This window comes from Cervus canadensis, chromosome 10 (assembly GCF_019320065.1).
Source record: "Cervus canadensis isolate Bull #8, Minnesota chromosome 10, ASM1932006v1, whole genome shotgun sequence".
Lineage (NCBI taxonomy): Eukaryota > Metazoa > Chordata > Mammalia > Artiodactyla > Cervidae > Cervus > Cervus canadensis.
The window spans coordinates 67,821,057-67,842,783 of NC_057395.1; the positions used below are offsets into that span (position 1 = coordinate 67,821,057).

General features: G+C 41.5%; 1 non-coding gene across 1 annotated transcript; it reads left to right on the forward strand.

The window, feature by feature from the left end:
* Positions 1-15,224: 15,224 nt before the first annotated feature.
* LOC122449014 lies at positions 15,225-15,331 on the forward strand. The gene has a single exon (XR_006271835.1). It is a non-coding gene; the product is annotated as a U6 spliceosomal RNA (small nuclear RNA).
* Positions 15,332-21,727: the final 6,396 nt, after the last annotated feature.

A 21,727-nucleotide genomic window follows, 5' to 3' on the forward strand; every position in this document is an offset into this window, starting at 1 on the left:
GAAAACAAATGTATGGTTACCAAAGGGGAAGGGGGGGTCTGATAAAGTAGGAGTTTCATATGAGCAGATACAAAACTACTACATGTAAAATAGATACATAAACAACAAGGACCTACTGTATGGCACGGGGAGCTATATTTAACATCTTAGAAAAAATATAACAGGAAAAATATATGTATATAAAGGAAGATTCTTAAATTTAATCACAATCTAAATTTAAGCAGACTTTTAAGAAATGAATTATGAGTTTAAAATGAAATTTACAAAGAAACAATAGCCATTGATAGACGAAAGATTAACCAGGGTAGAGAAGCTCACTTACAAATGATAAAAGTTCAATCCACAAAAAGTAAAAAAGGAAAAGACAGGAGGAATAATCATCTCTTTAAAAAGTTAAGAGTATTCATCTCTCAGTTTATAAATTACATGAGTTTTATTTTCTTACCCAAATTTTTTCTGTTTCCTTCAACTACACAAAGAGGAAAAGTTATATTGACTTCCCTTTACTGCTCTGCTCATTCCCAAAGAAGTTCACCCAGCCCGTGTCTCCTCTTCTTGGAAGCTTCCCCTGATGTTACAAATCCCACTCCCACGTGGACCAGAGTAGGTGCCCTTCCCAGTAACGTGCTGAGCCAGCTCCTGTGAGCTAAAAAGCAGGGCATGTAAATCTCTGCTTAATTCCACATGCAGCAACACCAGGTTGCTAGACTGAAATCTGCCGAGATGGAAGCATTTATACCACGGAAAACAGTAAAAGCTACAAATCAGATCAAGTCCCCCTCATCTTTCACCCCACCCCAACCTTATAGCCAGTTGTGAATCATGTATCAACACACTGTTGTTTATGTTCCTAGAAATCTGCACACCTCTATATAGTTTTTGTCATTCTGTACTACAATCCTTGCACGCATGCTTGCTAAGTCACTTCAGTCATGTCCGACTCTTTGCAACCCTGTGGACTGTAGCCTGCCAGGTTCCTCTGTCTGTGGGATTCTCCAGGCAAAAATACTGGAGTGGGGTGTGATGCCCTCCTCCAGGGGATCTTCCTGACCCAGGGATCAAACCCACGTCTCCTGTGTCTCCTGCATTGCAGGCAGATTCTTCACTGCTGAGCCACCAGGGAAGCTCACTACAATATTTAACTTTTTTTCCCCATTACTAATTTGTGAGCACCTAGGAGGTAAGATATTCCATCATTTATCTTGAACCCACACCACAGCACCTAACACATAGTTAATAGAAGGAGGAGAGGAGGAAGAAGGAAAGAAGGGCTTGTGGAAGGAAGTGAAGGAGGGAAGGAGAGAGGGAAGAAGAGAGGAAGAGGAAGAAAAAATAACTTTTATTTCCCCCAGTAGAATAAAAGTGCCTAATTATCCCTAAATTTCAACTCCAGCCAATTCTTAGGAGCATGAAATTCTCCAGTCGTCACCAAGAGCTTCCTCAATTCTGGTTCCTAAGAAGAAAAAGCCTTTGCAGAGCAACCACTGGAACTTCGGCCTCTGGAACTTCCAGCCAGACTGGTCAGGAAGGTAGAATGAGGCTATTATTGAAAAGACATCTCAATCCCAATCAGGATGGCAAATCCCAGTTTTGCTTAGAATATTTCCTGAGAATAGACAATGCTGAGTCTATTTCCTCATTCAGCACGGGGAAGCCACTAGGACCGTAAGGCCTATCATTTCACTGAGGGCCAAGTACCAAGGAAGGGCTCCATTCCTCAGTGGGAAAAGTAGTGAAATCAAATAAAGTCTGTAGTTAAGGTCATAGTATTTTACCAAAATCAATCTCCTAGTTTTGACCAACATGCCATGGTTCCCTAAGACATTAACATTACAGGAAGCTGGATGACAGGTATATAGGAACTGTCTGCACTATTTTTGTGGCTCACAGGTAATTCTAAAATGATTTCAAAATATGGGACTCCCCTGGTGATCCAGTGGCTAAGACTCCATGCTACTAATGCAGGGGGCCGAGGTTTGATCCCTAGTCAGGGAACTAGATCCCACATGCCACAGTTAAGAGTTTGCATGCTGCAGCTAAAGACCTGGTGCAGTCAAATTAATTAACTTTTAAAATTAAAATGTAATAAAATGATTTCAAAATTAGAAAGCTTAAAAAAGAGAAAGGGGTCGGTAAACATAAAGTACTTGAAAAGCTTACCTATTTGGTTTCTACCTGCCTTTCAAAACATATCAGAATCTCTTCAGAATCTTTTTGCTATCATAACCAATTAGGCACCTTTTGGTAGTGATTTATCCAAGGGATCTGCTCTTTATGTTAATATACCCTATTATATCATCATTGATGTGAACTCCACTTCTTCATGAATATGGAGACCCAAGCCAGGAGAAGCTCAGAGGCCAGGGAACTTGTGGAAGTTAAGCAAAACAGAAAACAGTAGCTGGCCCAACTGGTTCAGCCAGTTTTTCAGATACAAAGGAGATACATCCACTAAGCTGCTGTTTCCATTGTCCTATTCAAGTTCTTCCAGGTTGAGTGTGCCAGTCTGTGTGGTGTACAGCTACTGCTGCTTAGAAGAGAGAAGGAAATGAAAACCACTAATTATTGAGTAGCCTGTGGATCCATTCACTGGTTCAACAAATATTGATGGAATGGGGTGCCAGGCACTGGCCCAGCCCCCGAGGTTACAGATGGTTGAGACAAACTTTCGGCACGTGCAATCCATTGGAGCACTGGACCTAAGAGAAGTAATAAAAAGCCAATAAATAATGTAATTACAGACTGTACTAAGTTCTAATAAGGAAGGAAACAATGTTAGTAGTTCCTTGTAAAGGAAGGATATTATGTAGGAGGGATAGGAGATATCTGAGGAGGTGGCATTTAATGCAGGATCACAAGGACGAGAAGAAACTGATCATGCAAAGGAGAGAAGCATTCCCAGCAAAGGAAACAGCAGGAGCGAAGGCCTAAAGATGGGAAAGAACTCAGCACACTCAAAGAACACAAAGGAAGTCCGTGTGGCTACCGGAGTGTCAAGAATGAAGGTAGAAGATGAAGAGAGCACCAAAGCAAAGCATGATAAAGAATTAAGATTTTAAATGCCAAGGGAAGTCGTTGACACATTTGAAGCCACAGAGAGACAGAAGCAGTCTTCAACAAAAATTTTCCTCTTTTGAGCAGAGAAAAGTTGAGCAGAGAGCAGAAGATAGGGACTAGAAAGAGAAGAGAGAGACCAGACAGTTGAATGGTTGCATGGAATTCCTTTCATCAGAGTTCGGACTCAGAGACATGGGGCATGTTTACTACATCCAAGTTTCCAAGTGTGGGTCCATTTGGCCAAAGGAAACATTGGTGTCCTCACGCCTTTCTCATACTTTGAGCTGTGAAGTCTTGAATGCATTACATCACCTCTCAGAACCTTGGTGTCGTCATTTGTAAAAGCAGTTTAGCCGAATCTCCCAGAGTATCCAGTAAATGTTATACTCCTTGGTTTCTTGGAAAGGAAAATGACTCATATCTGCTGGAAATAAACCAGGTGGCTCCAGGCAGTTCCCTGGGACATGTGACACCAAGCTTGGGTGGAGCTTGACAGGGGTAAGGGTGGAGGCCCAGAGCAGCCTGGGTACCTGTTTATGTATGCGAAGTCCCACGTCCCAGGCTGCAAACCTTTAGCTCAGGAATGTGGCTTAGGTGGGGCCTGCTAGTGATGAAAACAGCATAGAGAAAACCAGGAAGTCCTAGAAGAGAATATACAGATGAAAATTTAAACAATTTTAGGATGGGGAAGCATTGATAAATTGAAAAGCAAAAGCAGAACACATAAAAGCAAAGATTGATAGGATTTATGAAAAATCCCAAGATTATCCTATAAATCAAAAATAAAATCATGGGTAAATCTATTTAAAAATGGGCAAAAGACATGAACAGGAATTTCACAGAAGAAGCATAAATAGTCAATAGTCTTTTGGCAAGACTTCCAACAGTATTGGTGATAAAGAAAATACAAGTCAAGACAACCGTGATCTATAATTTTGTGTGCGTGTGCTAAGTTGCTTCAGTGGTGTCCGACTCTGTGCAACCCCATGGACTGTAGCCTGCCAGGCTCCTCTGTCCATGGGATTCTCCAGGCAAGAATACTGGAGTGGGTTTCCATGCCCTTCTACAGGGGGATCTATAATTTTAACCACATTCAATCAGCAAAAAGAAAGCTTATAATACTAAGTTTTAGAGTGGATTTTGGGCTACAGGATCTCTTACACACTTCTGGTGGAGTGTAACATGGTATTCTCTCTTCGGAACAGAAGTGAACAGTGTTTTCTAATAATAGGTGGCGTTAATGGTAAAGAACCTGCCTGCCAATGCAAGAGACATAAGAGATGCAGGTTCATTCCCTATGTCAAGAAATCCCCTGGACAAGAGAACAGTAACCCACTCCAATATTCTTGCCTGGAGAACCCCTCGGACAGAGGAGCCTGGCTGGCTACAGTCCATAGGGTCACAAAGAGTCAGACATGACCGGAGCAACTTACATATATGTTCTATGGTCCCATAATTCCACTCAAGGGTGTAATTATTCATGTATAATCAGGACACAAAGCAAAGAATATTCAGAGCTACTGAATATTCAGAGTTCTCAACAGCAAAAACTTGGAAACTATTCAAGCATCCATCAGTGAGAAAGTGGATTCACAAAAGTGGTATATTTATACAATGGTGAGGGACAGGGAGGCCTGGCATGCTGCAGTCCATGGGGTAGCAACGGGTCAGACACAGCTGAGCAACTGAGCAGCAACAACATGCAATGGAATAGGATACAGCAGTCACAATGCATGGAGCATAATGACACGATGTGCAACCATATGAATACATTTTAGTAAGATGACATTAAATAAAGAAAGTAACAAAAGATTACAAAAAATTCTTTAGATAACTGGAAAAGTTCTCTATGTTGGAATGGGAGATTCCTACATAGTAGTTATATTGTTTTACATAAATAATTTTTTCTCCACCAAAAGTTTATTGAACTATATATGTTCAATATATAGTGAACTTCCAGATACTCAAGCTGGATTTAGAAAAGGCAGAGGAACCAGAGATCAAATTGCCAACATCTGTTGGATCATCGATAAAACAAGAGAGTTCCAGAAAAACATCTACTTCTGCTATATTGACTACCCCAGAGCCTTTGACTGTGTGGATCACAACAAACTGTGGAAAATTCTTCAAGAGATGGGAATACCAGCCCACCTTACATGTGTCCTGAGAAATCTGTATGCAGGTCGAGAAGCAACAGTTAGAACCAGACATGGAACAACAGACTGATTCAAAATTGGGAAAGGAGTACATCAAGGCTGTATATTATACGTCACCCTGCTTATTTAACTATATACTTAGTACTTTGTAAGTTTTTTCATTTTTAAAAAATTTTTATTGAAATATAGTTGATTTGCAATGTGTTAGTTTTAGGTATACAGCAAATTGATTCAGTTACACACACACACACACACACACACACACACATATATATATATATATATATATATATATATTCTTTCTTATAGTACTTTGTGTATTTTAATATATATAATGATTTAATTGGGCTTCCCCAGTGGCTCTTCAGTAAAGAATCTGCCTGCCAATGCAAGAGATGTAGGTTCAATCCCTGAGTCAGGCAGATCCATTGGAGAAGGAAATGGCAACCCACTCGATTATTCTTGCCTGAGAAATCTCATGGACAGATGACCCTAGTGGGCTACAGTCCATGGGATTGTAAAAGAGTTAGACATGACTTAGCAACTAACCAAAAACAACAACTATTTAATACACTGTAATGATATAATAATTTATATTATAATATATAGCAATTATAATTATATTATAATACAACAATTATAATTACATTATAATATAATGATTTATATAATTATAAATTAATAATAATTGTCTTTAAAAGGATTACATACACTTCCTATGAAATTTAAAACCACAACATTTAAAAATCTACCTTTTAAAGTTACAGCTCTAGCTTTATTTAATAAAACTGAGTAAAAAGATTCAGGACAATGGAGCCTTCAGAACACAGGAGGCATGGAGTAGATTAGGAGAGGGAAGACAACCTTAATCATGTGTAGATTTTTTTTGTCAAAGGACAAGCTGAATTTGAGCAATTCACAGATGTTTATTGTACAACTAAAAGTAACTAACAGAAAATAACAAACAAAGCAAGTAAGTAAAATCGAGCTGAGATAGTTAGTTTTATATGTCCACTTGACCAGGCAACAGGGTGCCCAGATATTTAGTTAAACATTATTTCTGGTAAGGGTGTTTCAGAGTAAGATTAATATTTGAATCCACAGATCAAGTAGAGTAGACGGCCCTCCCCACTGAGGGTGAGCCTCATCCAATCTATTGAAAGCCTGAGTAGAACAAAAGTCTGATAAGGGCAACTTCCCTGGTGGTCCACTGGTTCAGAATCCACCTGCCAATGCAGGGAACATGGGTTTGATTCCTGGTCCAGGGAGATTCCACGTGCTGCAGGGCAACTAAGCTCATACCCCACAACTACTGAGCCCAAGGTCTAGAGCTGCAACTACTGAGCTTGTGTGCTGTAGCGATAGAAGCTCATGAACCTAGAACCCGTGCTCCACAAGAGAAGCCAGCACAATGAGAAGCCCATGCACCACAACTAGAGAGCAGGCCCACTCAGTGTAACTAAAGAAAATTAAAAAAAAAAAAATAGAGAAAGAAAATCCATACACAGCAACAAAGATCCAGCACAGCCAAAAATAAATAAATAAAATTCATTCTTGCTTTCTTTAAAAAAAAAAAAAAAGGCTGAAGGAAAAAGTTTCTCTCTACTTTACTGTCTTTGATCTCAGATATCAGTCTTTTCAGCCTCGAGACTCAGCTCTCCTGGGTCTCCAACTTGCCAACTGCAAATCCCAGGACTTCTCAGCTTCCAAGACAGTGTGAACCAATTCCTTATAATAAATCTCTTTACATAGAGGAGATATAGATACGCAGATAGTAATATATGCTCTATTGGTTCTGTTTCTCTGGAGAATCTGGTCTAACACAGAGGCCATATAGGAACAATAATGCAATGTGTCAGAACCAAGGATTATAATTAATTTATTCTATGCAGCTGAGTGAAATCTGAAAGGTAAAAAAGAAAAACTTATGGTTTTCTATGAGAAACAAAGCAGAATGAAAATGTTAAAACAAATGATAAACTTGAACAAAAGATTTTCATGTTTGTATATATAACAAGAAAGCAATTATTGATAATACTCTGAACATCTATTGAAGAATTCCAAACTGAAGAAGAAAAACAAACTCTTCAACTGACAGAACATGTAAGCCATCTGATCAGGTGTTTTTAAAATAAAATGTAAAATGTAAAGACAAATGTTAAACCTTACTTGGAAACAAAATAAAAATGGCTTTTCCACCTATGTCTGAATACTGGGAGTCAGTTCTCTTATCATGAAAGCTTTCAAATATAAAAATGGAAAGAGTAGTATGTTTACACTGAGTGGGCAAGAAGTAATGACACACGCGTAGCATTCAGATCTTGGCTTCTAAATACCATGTTCCCCTAAAATGAGTGAGGGCTTCTGGGTGGGGGAAGTTCTTTTCTGCAGGGAAAAGAGAAGAAAGCATCAAAGAATGATAGAGACATACCACAAGGACACATCAGCCAGCGAGAAGCAGCTCTCACTAGTGATATTTGCAACAAGTTGAGCAGCAAAATTGGATTGCAACAAAGTAAATAAAATAAGAATATATAATAGAAACACCATCAGTTCAGTTCAGTTCAGCTCAGTCGCTCAGTTGTGTCCGACTCTTTGCGACCCCATGAATCTCAGCACGCCAGGCCTCCCTGTCCGTCACCAACTCCTGGAGTTTACTCAAACTCATGCCCATCGAGTCGTAATGCCATCCAGCCATCTCATCCTCTGTCGTCCCCTTCTCCTCCTGCCCCCAGTCCCTCCCAGCATCAGGGTCTTTTCCAGTGAGTCAACTCTTCGCTTAAGGTGGCCAAAGTATTGGAGTTTCAGCTTCAGCATCAGTCCTTCCAATGAACACACAGGACTCTTCTCCTTCAGGATGGACTGGTTGGATCTCCTTGCAGTCCAAGGGACTCTCAAGAGTCTTCTCCAACACCACAGTTCAAAAGCACCAATTTTTCAGGGCTCAGCTTTCTTCACAGTCCAACTCTCACATCTATACATGACCACTGGAAAAACCATAGCCTTGACTAGATGGACCTTTGTTGGCAAAGTAATGTCTCTGCTTTTTAATATGCTATCTGGGTTGGTCATAACTTTCCTTCCAAGGAGTAAACGTCTTTTAATGTCATGGCGGCAATCACCGTCTGCAGTGATTTTGGAGCCCAAAAAACTAAAGTCAGCCACTGTTTCCATTGTTTCCCCATCTATTTCCCATGAAGTGATGGGACCAGATGCCATGATCTTAGTTTTCTGAATGTTGAGCTTTAAGCCAACTGTTTCACTCTCCTCTTTCACTTGCATCAAAAGACTTTTTAGTTCCTCTTCACTTTCTGCCATGAGGATGGTATCATCTGCAAATCTGAGGTTATTGATATTTCTCCTGGCAATCTTGATTCCAGCTTGTGCTTCTTCCAGCCCAGTGTTTCTCATGATACACTCTGCATATAAGTTAAATAAGCAGGGTGACAATATACAGCCTTGGCATACTCCTTTAACTATTTGGAACCAGTCTGTTGTTCCAAGTCCAGTTCTAACTGTTTCTTCCTGACCTGCATATAGGTTTCTCAAGAGGCAGGTCAGGTGGTCTGGTATGCCCATATCTTTCAGAATTTTCCACAGTTTATTGTGATCCACACAGTCAAAGGCTTTGGCAGTCAATAAAGCAGAAATAGATGTTTTTCTGGAACTCTCTTCTTTTCCGATGATCCAGTGGATGTTGGCAATTTGATCTCTGATTCCTCTGCCTTTTCTAAAACCAGCTTGAACATCTGGAAGTTCATGGTTCACGTATTGCTGAAACCTGGCTTGGAGAATTTTGAGCATTACTTTATTAGTGTGTGAGATGAGTGCAATTGTGCGGTAGTTTGAGCTTCTTTGGGATTGCACCATATGACCCAGGAATCCCACTCCTGGGCATATATCTGGAGAAAACCATAATTCCAAAAGAGATATGCACTCCACTGTTTACTGCAGCACTATTTACAGTAGCCACAATATGTAAGCAACTTAAATGTTCATCAACAGAGGAATGGATAAAGATGATGTGGCACATACATACAATGGAATACTACTCAACTGTAACGAGGAATGAAGTTTTGCCATTTGCAGAGACATGGATGGACCTAGAGACTGTCTTATAGAGTGAAGTAAGTCAGAAAGAAAAAAACAAATGCCATACATTACCATATATATGTAGAATCTAGAAAAAAATGGTACTGATGAATCTATCTACAAAGCAGAAATAGAGACACAATCCTAGAGAATAAATGCATGGGCACCAAGGAGCAGGGGAAGGGTATGGAATGAACTGGGAGATTGAGATTAACATCTATACAGTAATATTTATACAATAGATAACTGAGGACCTACCGCATAGCACAGGGAACTCTACTCAACGCTCTGTGGTTACCTAACTGGGAAAGAAATCTCCAAAAAGAGGGGATGTATGTATATGTAGAGCTGATTCACTTTGCTGTATAGCGGTAAATAACACAACATCGTAAAACAAGTATACGCCAATAAAAATGTTAAAAAAGAATCAGTCTGTAACAATATAAATCTATGAATGCATATATATATATATGTATATACATTCATACATATCCAGGAGAGATGAGAAAGTTATTCCTTACAGAAGATCACCAACTAGTATATGTAAACTTAATAATGAAAGTGAAAATCGCTCAGTCATGTCTGACTCTTTGCAACCCATGGACTATACAGTCCACAGAATTCTCCAGGCCAGAATACTAGAGTGGGTACCCTTTCTTTTCTCCAGGGGATCTTCCCAACCCAGGGATCAAATCCAGGTCTCCCAAATTGCAGGTGGATTCTTTAGCAGCTGAGCCACAAGGGAAGCCCAAGAATACTGGAGTGGGTAGCCTATCCCTTCTCTATCAGATCTTCCCTACCCAGGAATCAAACCTGGGTCTCCTGCATTGCAAGCAGATTCTTTACCATCTGAGCTATCAGGGAAGCCCAAACCTAATAATAGAAAGTAGAGATCATCAAAGGATGCCAGTGGTGGTGGTGGTGTAGTCGCTATACCGTGTCTGACTCTTGCGACCACATAGACTGAAGCCTGCTAGGTTCCTCTGTCCACAGGACTTTCCAGGCAAGAATCCTGGAGAGGGTTGCCATTTCCTTCTCCAGGGGATCTTCCTGACCCAGGGATCAAACCCAGGTCTCTTGCACTGCAGGTGAATTCTTTACTGACTGAGCCACCAGGAAAGCGCCAATGGATGCTAGAGCTAGAGGCTGAATGTTTGATATGAAACAGTATTTGCATAGTCTCAAAATATTTACCTACAAAGAGAGTATAAATGGAAAACCAGGAGCTTTATTGTGGAGAAACCTGGCAGACATTTCTTGAACTAAATGATCAAAGTTAATATCTCTAAAAATCAACAAATGAACATCAAGTACATCCTGATATGCTGTCCCAAGGAGGACACAATATTAATTCTTTAGCTTTTTTCTGCTAAAAATGCATAACCTGAGTCAAATCATGAAGAAATATCAGAGAAACTCAACTTGACAGGCATTCTGCAAAATAACTGACTTGGAGTCTTCATAAATATCAAGATCAAAAGCCATCAAGAAAAGCAAAGAAATTGTTCCAGATTAAACATAACTAAAGAAACATGACAACTAATACAGTTATGTGTTGCAGGATTAAATCCTGGATTGGGAAAAACTAAAAAGCATATTATTAGACAATTGATTAAATATGAATGGAGGCTATGGATTAGCTTATAGCATTGCATTGATATTAAATTTCCTGATTTTAATAGTTACACAATGGTTTTCTATGAGAATGTCTTTTTCTCATAAAATACACAGTGAATTATTTAGTAAATAGTGTCTCCAAACTAACTCTTATCTGAATCGGAGAGGAGGAAGGGAGGGGGAAGGGAATTCATATATAGAAATAGAAATATGTGTATGTGTGTAGAAAGAGAGAGATATACATGGTTAATGCTTACATGCACATATTTGTGAAACAAATGTGAAGAATGGAAGCAATTGATGAATCTGTATAAAATGTAAACAGGAGTTTTTTGTACTAGTATCACAAAATTTTAAAATTACTTTATAATATGTACATGTTCATACATACAAACTCCCAAAGTAAGTAAGAATTCAAGGAATTATGTACTAAAACACACTGCTAGTGGGAACATGTAAGTTAGTACTACTTTTCTGAATGTTGACAGTTTGGCAATATATATCTGAACCCTGTATTTTTGCATAAAATTTTGACCCCACAATATAAAAATATGAACATAGATGCACATCAATTCAGAGCTACAATTATCATTATACAGGAAATCTGGCAAAACCTGAATGGCTAATAATAGAAAAGAAATTGAACAAAATATAAAGCATCCACCCAATGAAGTAAAGATACAGTCCATGAAAGCGCTAGTGCAGAAGACTATGGAAGTTTTTCTGTACTATAATAAGTGAAAAAAAGCTAGGAACTACAATAACAACAAAGAACATGCAATTTAGCCAATTTTTTCAAAACAAAATTATATGTTATGATAGATGATGTTCTTGGCCCCACTTCTTGACTATTTTCTGATTCTACACCCGTGGCCCCTAGACCTTGGATTCAATCATGTGACTTGCTGAGACCAATAAAAGAGGGTGAAAGCAACGGGTGTGAGCCAATTTTATCCTAAGTCATCAGAGCCCTTGTACAGTCCCACTTGTTCTATCAAGTTTCTGCCCACTTCCATGAGAAGAACATAACTGAGCTGACGTTTGTTCTCAGGAGGAGCATGAGAGCCACGTGGGGCAGAGCAGACCTGCCCAATCAAATTCAGCCCAGGTCAGCTGACCCCTCAGCTGCTCAGATTCATCAGTAATTGCTGTGTTAAGGTCTGAGATTTAAGGTGGCACATTTTTCTGCCAATAACTAGTTGACATATACCAGAAGCAATATCTTGACATATACCAGAAGCAAATCCTAAAATATTAGGATTGCATTGTTACAGATATTTTTTATGTTCTTCTTATTTCATTTATTTTCTGAATAATTAAAGTGCACGTGTATCAGTCTGATAATAAGTCAGAAATGAGTTACAATAAATAGAGAAGCAGGGGCTTCCCTGGTGGTCCAGTGGTTAAGAATCCGCCTGCCAATGCAGGGCACACAGGTTCAGTCCCTGGTCCAGGAAGATCCCACATGCCACAGGTACTGAGTCTGTGCTTCACACCGAGAGAGTAGCCCCCGCTTATCACAACCAGAGAAAGCCCATGCACTGCAATGGAGACCCAGCGCAGCCAAAAATAAATAAATAAATAAATGAATTGAAAATAAAAGTAGAAAAACAGAAAAACAAAGAGAAAATAATGAACTCAAATTCAGGATCTCAAAGGATTCCTAGAAAAATGTTCTACTACTCAAATAAATGCATAGCTTCCACTCACTGAATGCCCACTATAACCTAGATATTTTAATGTGTCCCCCTACCCGTCTCCTTTCTATGGCTACCATCTTTACTATTTTCAATGTAATAAATTGAGACAGGATTCTATTCATTTTACAATTGAGAGAAGTCTGTATAAGTTAGGTAGCACACCTAAACTTACTGAGCTACAAATTATCGGAGCTGAGAAGTCAGCCTGATATGAAGTCACCACCCTTAATTAATGCTAGGGACCTCCAAGATCCTGGTCCTGCCAGAATTCTGCTGCTAACCTTAGGAATTTTATTTTTAGTTCCATGGAGTCCTGAAGGTCTGCCATTGCTCTTTCACTGTGAGGTTACCCACACTACAGGCCCACCTCCATTAAGGTGGAGATGATGGATTAAAGAAAGCCATAAACTTCCTAGGCCAAGTAAATGCTGTAGCAATGAGATTCTGGGGTTCTGGGATGTCCTGAGCTCCCCCCTGGACCTTTTGGAACATTCTTGGAATCCTCCCAGCCTGCTCTGGAAAATTCCAAGGAGTCTCTTGGAGAGGTCTACTTGAAGGGAACTGAGTTCCCCAGCTGACAGCGCCTGGGAAGCCCCAGTACCAACACCTCGTCCCGAGTGCACCATCTGGAAAGAGAATCCTCAGGCTCCAGCTGAAAGGCCCCAGGTAACCATGTGGAGCAAAGAGGAGCTGACCCAGCAAGCCTCGGCACGGTTGCTGCTGCATGAGCAAATAAATGATTGCTGTTGTTTTAAACCACAAAGCATGGTTTCATTTGCTTTGTAGCAATAGATAACTGGAATAGTGGATATTTTTTTCTCAAGTGATGAAGAAAGGAAAGAAGGGATAGAGGGAGCAAGGGAGAGGACGAGGAAGATGTATTTGGCACTTTGTTCTCCGGAGACAATTGTATGAATGAATAAAATTCTCCTAGTAAGACATGCACCCTGACTCTTGGACCTCTGCGGTCCTCTGGGCAGAGAAGGGTGTAGTTTTGGCTCTGTGTTAGGCTCTCTCTGGCTTGCTCTCCTTGTCTTCAGCAAACTCAGAATGGTAAAAGAACCGAATTCCCAGCCCAATCTTATACTTATCCAGGCGGAGAGGCAGAAGTTTTATTTCTACACTTTCTTGTGTATTTATTTATTTATCCTGTCAAAGGAATTTTCAGACTTGTCATTTTAACCGCAGGGAATTTTTCATCCATTTTGGAATTTCAATCACCATGTCACTGAATGGTGATGGTGGTGTAGGGGCCGCCAGGCTCCTTTGAGTAGCATAAATCCCATGGCCTCTGTCTCCAGGTAAGCCAGTCCCCAGTGACCTGCTGCCACAAGCATTCAACCAAAGGAAGCTGGACCCTGGTTGCAAAGTGACATTCTTGTATAAGATGCTCATGTGAATGGTAGATTCCTTCTTCTCCTTGAATTGTGAAAAAATCCTAACAAAATAGATTCCCTTTTCAAGGTCTCTAACTTCTGGGGTGGCAAAGCAAACCTAAGAGTTCATCTGGACCAGACATCTGACTCTAGTCTGGGAAATAAATAAATATCCCAGGATATACCTAGACTATCCGTCATTAGCCCATCTGATGCATTTTCCAGCCTTCTACGCTATTTTCAGCTCTCTACTGTACAGAGCCATGTCCTAAAAACTGCACTTCCTAAATCTCACAAAGTTGGCTTCTATTAGAGTTGACAAACCATAATCAGAGGTACTGGGGGAGGTTAGAGGAGAAAAGGAAGGGAGAAACCACGGTATTTCTCTCTATGACTCTCTCTTTCAGACCAGAGGCTGGAACTCTTCCATGACTCCCATTGGTGCAGGATGGCCTTAGCTCCCAGCTTCCCAGGCTCTGTTAACTGCATCTCCTGCCTTTAGACTTGTATCCCATTTCCCAGCTGTCGATGTCTTGTTCCAGATACCTAGCACCAACGCTCCTGTGTCTTCCACCATGTCCTTAACTTCTTCTATTCCAGACTGGACTCTTAAAGTTCATTACCTTAAAGTTGCTGAGATATAAGACTCTTATCATTCTACTCTTCTTCATACTGGTGCAAACAAGCTTTCTTTCTATCCATGAGCGCACGTATCCCATGGACATCCCTTAGGTTACCAGGGCTCGGACCTGAGTTCCAAGAGCGTGCACTCACTTGAAATGTCACATTTTAGTGTTTGCATCTACTATGGTCTTTCCAGTAGTCACGTATGAAGTGAAAGTTGGGCCATAAAGAAAATGATACTTTTGACCTGTGGAGTTGGAGAAGACTCTTGAGAGTCCCTTGGACTGAAAGGAGCTCCAAACAGTCCATCCTAAAGGAAATCAGTCCTGAATATTCATTGGAAGGACTGATGCTGAAGTTGAAACTCCAACTTTGGCCACCTGATGCAAAGAACTGGCTCACTGGAAAAGACCCTGATGCTGGGAAAGATTGAGGGCAGGAGAAGGGGACAACAGACGATGAGATGTTTGGATGGCATCACCGACTCTGTGGACATGAGTTTGAGCAAGCTCTGGGAGTTGGTGATGGACAGGGAAGCCTGGTGTGCTGCAGTCCATGGGGGTCACAAAAAGTCAGATATGACTGAGTGACTGAACTGAACTGAGCTTGCTTCAGCAGCCCATATACTAAAATTGGAACTATACGGAGAAAGTTAGTATGAGCCCTGCACAAAGATGACACATAAATTCATGAAGCATTCCATATTTTTAGAGTCTAAAAAAGAGTGGCTATATGTCTGTGCATAACTGATTCATTTTCTTGTATACCTGAAATTAACACAACACTGTAAATCAGCTATATTCCAATAAAAAATGTTTTTAAGTGCCCCACTTTAGAGTGAAAGTCTCTCATGGGTAAGCAGCTCCAGGACAATTTACACAAGTCCATGAAGGTTTCAGACTGTGTTACATATGTGTCTTTATCACCATTACCCTGCTGTCACCAAGAATTTAGCATCTGAGACAGAAAGGCATGGGAGGAGAACCCTGGTCCCACCTACTTCTCTCACTTCCATCCATCCACCAGCCATCCCTTCACTGATTCCAACGAGCTTATGGATTAAGTGTAAAGATTCAGGAATCTGGAAAACCAAAAATTAATTAATTAATACAATATAATCTCATTTTTTTAACTGTGTGAACTTTGCAAATTATTTACCTTTCTGAGTCTTAGTTCATTTTCTGTAAAATAAGACCTACCTCATCAGATTGCTATAAGGATTGAAAATTATGATGTATAATATACCTATACTTAATAAATGATAGTTATTCTGTTATTCTATTGAGCATCTACTCACTGGGTGTTTTATGCATGCCAGACTCTGTGCCGGGTGGTAATGCCACAGAGTTTCTCAAGTTGATCTGGGAAAGTTTAGATTGTCAACAATCAGAATGGAATTTATCCACTCTGAGCCTCAGTTTTCTGTTCTGTCAAGTGGTATTGGCAATGATAGCTATCAATCAATATCTCCTGTGAGGAATAAGTCAAGCAGTTCCTATAAAGTGCTTAGCTTGGGATTTGGCATAAAACTAGCTCCAAATAAGTGTGTGTTGAAGAAGAAGGAAGAGGAGGAGAAGAAGAGGAAGAAGAAGGATGAGGAGGAAAACAAGAAAAGAGTGCAGACAGTGAAAAATGACATAGAGGAGGAATGAGAGGAGGAGATGACAACCTTGATGCAGATCCCAGGAGCGATTCAAAGGTGCCTCTGCCTGAAAGTGAGTCCAGACAAACCCTTTGCAAAACCTTAGAAATTCTCATGAAGCTGTCTGTACAGATCCTGTGGTCTGAGCAATGCCAGAGGCCCACAGAGAGCAGAAATCGTGATAACAGACCTGGTCTAATTTCCATGGAGCGCAAAGTACTATGAGGTCAAAACAGGTACTTATGGACCACAAGTAGGGGATGCCAACCTTCTGTGTGATGAGAGCCAAGATCTAAACCCTCTCTGAACATGAGCCCTCTCTGTGAAAAGGCAAAAATACCACAAACCCAGACCAGATTTACGGTAACACAGCAGGACTCGATTAGATAATGTCTGCAAAGAATTTTGGACTCCTTGGAGAATGGCCATCTATAAATAGCAGGTGGTGGTATTATTATTAATCAGGCAACCTCTCACTGAAGCTAATTGCTACTGAAGCCAGTGGACATTTACCTGGGTGTAGCCAAGAAATCAGGCTTTACAGCAGCAATCCACAATTTATTTATCATTAGATTAGTGGCCAAGAAAGAAATGCATGAAGAGCATAAAGAGCAGTGATATTCATTGTCTACAGGAAGGTCCCAAAGAGAAAAATATCTGTTTTTCTTGGTATAAAGACTTGGGTTCTGGGGACTTCCGTAGTGGTCCAGTGGGTAAGACTTTGCTTTTCCAATGCAAGGGGCCTGAATTCCATCCCTGATCAGGGAACTAGATCTCACATGCTGTAACTAAAGACCCTGCATGCCACAACTATAACCCAGTGCAGCCAAATAAATAAGCTTTTGATTTTTTTTTTAACAAAAAGACTTGTGTTCTACAGGGAGTCCAGTCTGGCACTCTGTGATGACCTAGAGAGGAGGGATGGGAAGAGAAGAGGGAAGCTCAAGAGAGAGGAGATACGTGTGTAGTTGTGGTTGATTTCCATTGCTGCACAGTGGAAGTCAACACAACGCTGTAAAAAAGTGACTTGGGTTCTAATCCTACTTCCTCCTCTGGCTGGGAACATAGATAAGGTAATTAACTTCACTTTTCTGAACCCCAGTTTCTTCATCTGTAAAAAATAAACTCTGTTCTTACCTCAGGCAGGGATTTTGAAGACAAAGTGAGATAATGAATGTTTAGTCCCAAGTCTGCTGCCTGGCATGAGATAACTGTAGCGGCAGGGGACACAGGCCAACAACTTTAGTCCATGGACTCCCCAATACCTTCAGGTCTGAAGCTGCCTTCTTGCCTGTTCCTGACCACAGTGAGTGCAAAAATAATAAAGGACTGCTACATTATCTCTTCGTTTGTTATATCATTTAGTCTTTACAATTCTGGAATGTGGACTAACTATATAAATATTCCCATGGGGAAGCTGGGGATCAGAGAGATAACATTTTGCCCATTAACAGCTACTATAAATGGCCCATCAGATTCTGTCAAAAAACTCCTCTCCCTTTCTTGGTAGAAGGACAAGCTCTGAGAAGTTCCTGAGCCCTGATGGTTCTCAGTGCTTCACACTGACCATGATTGCCTAAATCAAAACTAGAACCTAGACCCACATGGTTAGAGAATTCAGGAAAGCAAGATGTTTCATTGGAATATCTAGATTTGTGTGTGTGTGAAAGTCACTCAGTCATGTCTGACTCTTTGCAACCTCATGGACTACACAGTCCATGGAATTCTCCAGGCCAGAATACTAGAGTGGGTAGCCTTTCCCTTCTCCAGGGAATCGTCCCAACCCAGGGATCGAACCCAGATCTCCCGCATTGCAGGTGGATTCTTTACCAGCTGAGCCACAAGGGAAGCCTAGGGGGATAGAATTCTTTACTTCCTCTTTGTAACAAAGAACTGGCTTAAATCAGAGAAAGGTGTGAAATTCTGCATGCTTACACAACTCTCAACACTTTAGGATATGTAAGGTCAAGGACTGCTCATCGATTATGAAAATGTTGAGTATCTATCATTTACTGGACCCTTCTAGGCAGTATCCTTCACAGAGCTTACAGTCCAGGGATGAACCATTATCAAATCATTATTCCTTTAAGTTATATGAAATTGCCTACACTTGACTATCTCACTTATAGATATTGCACATAGTTCAACTTATAGTTACATAATCAATTACATTGAAATTGCTTTTTGGTGTTTTTGGCTGTGCCCCAGGGCATGTGGGATCTTAGTTTCCCAACCAGGGATCAACCTGTGCCCCCTGCATTGGAATCTTGGAGTCTTAACCACTGTACAGCCAGAGAAGTCCCAAATACATTGAAATTGTGATTAGAGCTGTGGACATTCTAAAGCAAGAGAGGCTATTACATTTAAAACGTGAACAGACTTTTGGACTCTGTGGGAGAAGGCGAGGGTGGGATGTTTCGAGAGAACAGCATGTATATTATCTATAGTGAAACAGATCACCAGCCCGGGTGGGATGCATGAGACAAGTGCTTGGGCCTGGTGCACTGGGAAGACCCAGAGGATTCGGGTGGAGAGGGAGATGGGAGGGGGGATCGGGATGGGGAATACATGTAACTCCATGGCTGATTCATGTCAATGTATGACAAAACCCACTGCAATGTTATGAAGTAATTAGCCTCCAACTAATAAAAATAAATGAAAAAAAATTAAAAATTTAAAAAAATAAAAAGTGAAAGAGAAATTAGGTCTGGGCTCATGAGGTGATAGACATTGGCACAAGATGCATCCATAGGAGAGGGCAAGGATTTCAGTCAGGGTCTGTGGATCAAGGTAAAGACTTTGGATTTAATCCTGATAAGGAATAGAGAGGATTCATTCCTGCTCGTCAGACCTTTATTAGATACCAGGAACCAAGCTGAGTACACAGGGCAAAAAGGTGCCTCTAGCACAAACTTTACCTTGTTGAAGAGACAGGAATGGAGGATCATCAAAGAAGTCACAGTGCAGTGTAATAAATGACAGGATAAAAGAAGGTCAGTGCAGAAAGGCAACACGTACTGACAAGGTCAGAGATGGAGTTCGAGGGCAGGTGTCATGTGTAATGGGTTTGGACCAATGACCAGATAGACCTTAGGTAAAGGGAGGGATAGCATCTCCAAAGGCAAAGGATTTCCAGCAGAGTACATTACCTGGAGTCAGGCCATTCTAGGATTTTATCCTGTCTCATTACTACCCTGTGCAAACACAGAAACACAGGTGTACCCTGTACGCCTCAGAAAACAGGACCAGAAAGACTTTCCAGAACACATAAAGGGGTTTTAAAATACAAAACACCTTCTGAGCCCATCATTTTTACCTCTTCTCATTCTCTTTGGGTTGAGTGACAGTAATGTGTAGCAGAAAGGAAGAAAGCTATGAGTTCAAATCCCAGCGCTGCCTTTTCATGCCTGTGTGATGTGGGGTAAGGGAAGTCTCTCAAAGGAGGTTGATAACTGCTACCCCACATGACTGTTATAAGTATGAAGGGAGATCCTAGGTGCTCAAGACAGATAAAAATAATAGCAGATCATTGGACTTCCCTGGTGGTCCAGTGGCTAAATTCTGCCTGCCAGTGCAAGGAACATGGATTTGATCCCTGGTCAGGGAAATAAGAGCCCATATGCTGCCGGGCAACTAAGCCTGAGTGCTGCAACCCTCAGCCTGAGCTCTAGAGCCCACAAGTTGCAACATAAGAAGACACCAGATTAAGAATCCTGTGCACTACAACTAGAGAGTAGCCCCCACTCACCGCAACTAGAGAACGCCCGCAGTCAGCAGTGAAGATCCAGTGCAGCCAAAAGTTAATTAATTAATTTTAAAATATTAACAGAGCATCTATACTAAGTTTTCCTGGGGAGGTGCCAAGAACTGGATGTGACTTTTTCACTTACTCCCTATCACCTCCGGACATGATCAAGGCTCTCATTTAGCTCATTTTACATGAGAGGAAACTGAGGCATGGGGATGAACCAACTTGATAGAAACAGCCCAGCCAGCTGATGCCAGAGACTAAATGCCTGATAGTTAGGCTACAGCACCTTCAGAGAGAGTCTTAATTATCTGTGGGCCTTGGATCCACCTACAAATCTATTTCTTTCCTGGGAAAATGTGCAAACATTTTGCATACAAGTTCAGGGCTTTCTAGAGTCCCCTGAGTCTGTCCATGGACTCCCAAGTCTATAACCCCTAGGGCACCAAACCAGCAGACCACACGATAGAACTCACGGCCAGCTTCCATGTGGGTGAGGAGGGAGGAGAGAAAGAACAGGAAGAGTGGCCCAGGGAAGGTGCCTACAACTTGCCCAGACTGGTGGAAGCTGGAGTCTGCTGGGGGAGGAAGGCAGGCAACCAAGCATGCTGTTGCAGGAGGAAGGGGAGGAGGAACAGGCAGCGGATGACAACCAGAGTCAGGGCAGGGTGGGCCGGCCCCCAGCAAGAGGAACGCCTCCGAGGAGCCCAAAGCTTCTGACTCAGGAGGGGGTCATTGAGGCCGCAGTGCCTCCAGGGAAACACCAGGGAGAGGCCCACAGGAGCCAGAGCTGTGTGCAAGTGGCAGCAACAGCAGGGCTCAGCCTGGGCTTCAGGCTGAGGTGGTGCCAGGACAACCCAGCCATGTCTCTGCAAACCCGGCCAGCCCTGGCCTGGGGAGGCTTGGGGAGGGCCTGGCAGGACCGCCTTCCCAGGGAGGAGGTCGAACAGGCTGCCAGGAGGCCCGGGGTGGGGATGGGTCTAGGCCAGGGTGAAGCTGCTTCCCAGTGGCCTCTGAGGATGGGAATCCCAGGCCACCCTGGCAGTAGTAATTCAGCCCATGTCAGGCTAGGGCTTGAGGTGGGCAGCCTTCTACCATCTAATCTGGAAAGGCCCATAAAGGTTATTTTTTCTGGTGAGAGTTTTGAATATTATCAAGTTGTTTGATTTTTTTTCAACTTTCTATTTTAAAATGATTAACTCACCAGAAGTTATAATAATAATTGTAACAGCAGTAATAATAATTTAATAATAGTATATGGAGTCCCTTGGACCTTTTGTCCAGTTGCCCCCAATGACAGCATCTTACCACTGTTATACAATATCAAAGCCAGAAAATTAATGTTGATGAAATCCTGTTACCTAGACTACAGTCCTTCATCAGTTTCAAATGTCCATGAAGCTTTAAATCAATGGTTGACATTTACAAAACGGTGCTGGGCCACCTCCCTTGCCCACAAGTAAGGTTAGTGTTGGTTTGATTGGGCGGCAGAGGACAGGAGAGAAAAACAAATGCAAGCTGCTGTCATGCCTTCTGTCACAACTGTAACCATACCATGTGGCTCAGACACAATGCAACTTGACCTGACACCTTCTGTGAATCAGCCATGACGTGACACACAGGTGGAGTCAGATCTTGACACATAGCTGGTGGCTTCTATGGCCACCTTCTTTGCTTATATGGGCTGATGGGTGGCCTCCCCAAAACCTTGCCCA